Genomic DNA, 5,154 nt, shown 5'->3' with positions numbered 1-5,154 from the left:
GCAAAGGATATAAACATACTTTGAGGGAGCCTAAAGCCTCATTTCTTATGGATTGAGAAGGGATAGATGTGAGTACATTTCCATAATTATTGTATTGTGATTAAATAAGCCAGATGGATATCCCGAACCACTCCTAATATACAAATAGACCCAATGTAGGCTTTCGCTTCTACCTTTGAATGGTCTGTTGGTGTGTTACATATCTAGAATGTATTTTACCAACCTGAAAATATTGAGCAACATGGATCCCACACAGGACATAATGTGAAATCGATGATGTCATGCATGGGAATGTGTTTGAGGAATAGGATCTTACTGAATTGTAATTTTCTCTCCCTTGTCCTAACACCAAGATTCTTTCTTGTACTATTATTCAATGAGTAAAAGCTGTCAGACGTAGTCTTAGGGCATGGTTGGATATTCATTTTATTTTGCATTTCGTAGCTTAAAAACACTTTCATAGTGCGTCTCAATCTTCATCAAAGCCCTGTAGGTAGCAACATCCCTACTTGACTGATTTAAAAAAAGATACTGAGAGAAAATGCTTTGCAATAGATTAGAGATAGTAGATCAAATAATTGGCCTTTGAATCCAACTCTTCTAAGAACCACTATGCCTTACAAGACCCAATGGGATCTTCCAATAAATTGAATCCCGTGATCCTTCTATCCATGTTCACAATGAAACATAAGTGAAACTCTGAGTCCTTGAAATAAATATTTCATTCTCTTCCTTCTTTTGAACCTCCATTATTGTTTGTAGATGAAAGCTGGGATAGTGAGAGTGGGGAGAGGTATACGAACTAACTTAGAAAATCGTGTCAAGGTGGAGACTTTAAGCAAAATCAAAGGTTTAGATCTGCCTTAATTGCCATGTCATCAATTACTTACTTTGGGTTACTAGTTATTAAAATGGAATCATGTTATTTCTGATAATCTGACAAACTGTCCATTTGTTAACTCCAAGTCCAAGACTATCCTCAAATTTCTTGTTTCTTTAAAAAATAACACAAGAATATTATTCTGTGAGTGCTGGATCCACGAATTCTTGATTACTATTTTCACAATATTTTAGGAATTTTTTGTTATTCTAGGATTCCTGAATTTGTCGTGGAATCCCTTCAATTACATCAATGTATTTTAAAGCAACATTTTTAGGATATTCAAAGATCATTTTAAAGCCACTTCACAGGAATGCCAAAGTGACTTTGTGGGGCTTGGGGAATCAACAGTAGGTCCACCCCACCTGGAAGGGGAATAGTGATTTAGGAAAAGAGATGGGATCAGAGGATTTGAATGCACCCTGACTGCTGAACTTCTTCTCCATGCTCATGCCAGGTTATTAAGCCCGTGACCCAAGAAGGAGCAATTAGCTTGTGACCAACTGTACTTTAACTTCAAGTCTGTGATTATGGGGATGGCGATAGCAGAATTGCTCATGTCTCCAACTTCACTCACTTTTCCTTCCACCTCTCATACCCACCCTCCTTATTTTTCATACTCCAATTCCTCCCCTCACCCGCTGCTGTGCAATCTTAAAAGCTTGGGTAGATGTGGCCAGGACTAGAGTGCAGCAGGGAGTAAGGGAGAGTGTATAGTTCAGGTTAGAAGAAATTGAGATGGAATGCCCCTTGTGAGAAAGGAACAGGAGAAATGGAGGAGCTGTGGGTGAGAAAAGGATCCCCCAGAGCTGAATCTGGCAAGATAAACAGCTACTATGGAATGGAGCCACTCAGAATGGATTTTCATGATGGCACCACTGCTTCTTAGCTGGGTAGCAGTGATCTATACCCTTGAAGCCAATTTTCTCATTACAAAATTGGTTCTGATAGCACCAACTTGGAGACTTTGCAAAAATTACACAAAATAACGTGTAAAATGCTCAGGTGTGGTAAGCACCTGTGAATGTCGCTCTTCATTTAATCTCCTTCAATCCTGTCATCTCAAGATCCTCTACTTGTAAGTTAAATGTTTTATAGCTCAATACTTGATCAGCACATCCTTCTTTGCTACTGATCTGTCCTTGTGAGGGAAAAGAGACCCGGTCAGGGGAAACTCTTAATGTGCCTCCTTAGAGGTATGAAAGGACATTCCATTAACATAATTGGTAGCTAGGGGAAAATGTTTTGTTGGTTCTTTAAGCTGCTTTTACATCCTATCACCTCTATTGCACAGAATTCCTAGAAGGATGAATTCCCTCTTCTTCATTTCACAGATGAGAGATCAACTGACTTGCCCACTATTTTTCTTCCTCTCATGACTTTTTTTGGTGGTAAAATAGAAATAATGAAAATTCATCATTTAACCATTTTAAAGCGTACAGTTCTGTGGCATTAAGTACATTCACACTATTATGCAACCATCACCATCATCCATGTCCAGAACTTTTTCATCTTCCCAAACTGAAATTCTGTCCCCATTAAACGAAAACTCATTTCCCCCTCTCCCCACGTCCCCAGGATGGCAACCACCATTCCGCTTTCTGTCTCTATGAATTTGACCATGCATAGGAGTGGAATCACATTATATTTGTCCTTTTGTGACTGGCATATTTCACTTAGCGTAACATCTTCAAGGTTCATCCATGTTGCAGTAGGGGTCGGAATTTTCTTCCTTTTTAATGTTGAATACTATTTCATTGTATGGATATAGCCTGTTTTATTCATCCATTCCTTTATTATGGACACTTGGATTGCTGACTTTCCCAACCTTAACTCCTAAATTGATGGCGTGGGAGTTCAGAAGCTTAACTTGCACCCTTAAACTTTCCCTTGAGTTCCCACCTCCATCATTTGGAGGTAGGGGAAGAAGAGGAGAGAGTCTTAGAAGTCATGAGACCCAGTGGGAAGAGGAGAAGCAGTGGAGTTGGAAAGAATGAGAGATGCAATGGGTCATGCAGAGAGGTGATAATAGCAATGCCAGAGAAATGAGCCAGAACTTGGAAAGAGGCAAAAGAAAATTACTGGGTGATCTTTTGAGGACGGTGCTGTGCCTGCAACTTAGGTTGACTGAGCTAATTTACAGCTTTGCAGAGGCTAACTTGTCGAGTCTTGTGTGGGACTTATATACCACTCTTTGTCTTTAATTTTATGCTGCTTCTACTTTTTCAGTTTATTCCACTGAACAAGCATGACTCATGAGATAGAATCATACAGCATCGTTTTAGCCTGACTGTTCAAATTTACTCTCAGATGCATAATCTTTTCCTGCACCCAGTTAAATACTTGTCCTAGGCCATTTCTCTGCTGTCACTTGGGTAAAAGTCTGAATACCAATCATTTAAAAATTTATTGCTTTGTTTTAGGTAATAGTCTCAATACCGATAACTATCTAGTCCCATGCCACAATCAACTCAAAACTCGATTTAAATTTGAGGCTTTCCCGCACTATGAGATGGGAACCCTGTATCCCAAGAAGGGATGTGTTGGGAGAGAGGAAAGACCAGGAAGCAGGAGAGTAATTACTTGATTGGCACAGTGGTAGATTCAGTGTCAGCACTGCAGGACTGGGATGTTTCAAGTCAGGTTTCTTGGGAGCAGCAGAGCCTTCCCGTCAAGAGAGAGACTCCCGTTTGCAGGTTGACTGATGAAGACAAATACAGCCGTAGTTCAGCCAGTGGTTTATTCCTTTCTCAACCCCTGCATATCCGTTGATACCAGTAGCCTAACCTGCCGATATATCAATTTCACACATTGTCTACCAATGTCTTACTATGTTAGAGTTTAGCTCACTTACATCTGCGTCCCTCACTCTTCCACCTCCCTCTCTTTAGTTACTTTTATCCTACTCTTGGCTGCCTTTGTGACAGCATGGCTACCTTTACATCTCTGCGTAGCTACCTTAAAGAAATACTCAGATTCATGTACGAGAAGAGATTTGCAATGTTGCCCATTGTAGTGATATGTATAATGTCAAATATGAGAAATCACCTAAATACCTATCAATAGGGGAATAGATACTTCAAATGAAGTACATATATACAATGCCGTTCTGTGTGAGGTTAAAAAAACAAGATTTAGGTAGAGAGAGAGAGAGAGAGATACAGAGATAGACATAGAGAAAGATAGAGAGATATAGATATCTATGTATGGTTTATATACTTATATAAAATATAGATCTCAACCTTTTTTTATGTGTGTATATATATGTATATGTACACATACATCTGTGTGTATATGTATACACACACACATACCCGACACACAGAATGGCATTGTATATATGTGCTTTCACTCTGTTAGTCTATCCATGTTGATATATACAACACACATGTACATATATATGCATATATCACACTAAATGCATTGTTCTGCAAGTTTTTTCATTCAGCTAATCCGTGTTGATACATACACGTGTATATATACTTATGTATATCAACATGCGTAGACTAACAGAATGAAAAAACTTGCAGAATAATGCATTTGGTGTGGTATCTTTTATGCAATTAAAGAAAAACCCCTCAGTGCCATATTGTGGATGGAGGCATCCAAGTATATGGAAGTTTAGGAATGGTGTTGGAAGGCTATCCATTAATCTCATGATAGGGTTGCTTGTGGGATTTAGGGAGAGAGGAAGGAGACAGGGTTGATGGTCAAAAGGATCTTCACCTTTATCTGTTCTCTTAGGTAGAGGGAATGGGGGATTTGTACTTTTCTGATTTTTAAAAATGTACTTTTAAAATACCGTCATGAAGCAAGAGAAGAGAAAGCCTGAGATAGACCTGCATTTCCACTGCTGTCAGTAGGGTCAGCACCCTTCCAAGCCAACGTGGAGAGAGCACCACAATTTCTTCAATCTACACGCTTGCTCCAGGCATTAGCCAGTAACAGATCCTTTTGGAAGATTTTACAAAATGTTTTAGGATATAAAAACTTTATTGAGTGTTTAAAATGTCATCGTAAGACAGCATAGAAATATTACCTTGGAGGTCTTTCAGTGGCTTTCCCAAGGCCACAAGCAAATATAAAAACCACATTAACACAAAACATATGAAAGACATCTGGACGGGGTGCCAGAAAATTCAGGGTTCCCATCAGCATCAGTAACGTGTGACTCCTGGTGCAGAGTAGGTACAAGTAGGGGCACCAGTACTTATCCCCTGCAGGTGCTCTTCAGTCTGAATGAATCCAGCTTGCCTGCAATCCAGTTGCTTCCC

The sequence above is a fragment of the Diceros bicornis genome, chromosome 34 (genome assembly GCF_020826845.1).
Source record: "Diceros bicornis minor isolate mBicDic1 chromosome 34, mDicBic1.mat.cur, whole genome shotgun sequence".
Taxonomy (NCBI): domain Eukaryota; kingdom Metazoa; phylum Chordata; class Mammalia; order Perissodactyla; family Rhinocerotidae; genus Diceros; species Diceros bicornis.
The sequence above is the reverse complement of the archived record's forward strand: the minus strand, read 5'-3'. Positions refer to the sequence as shown.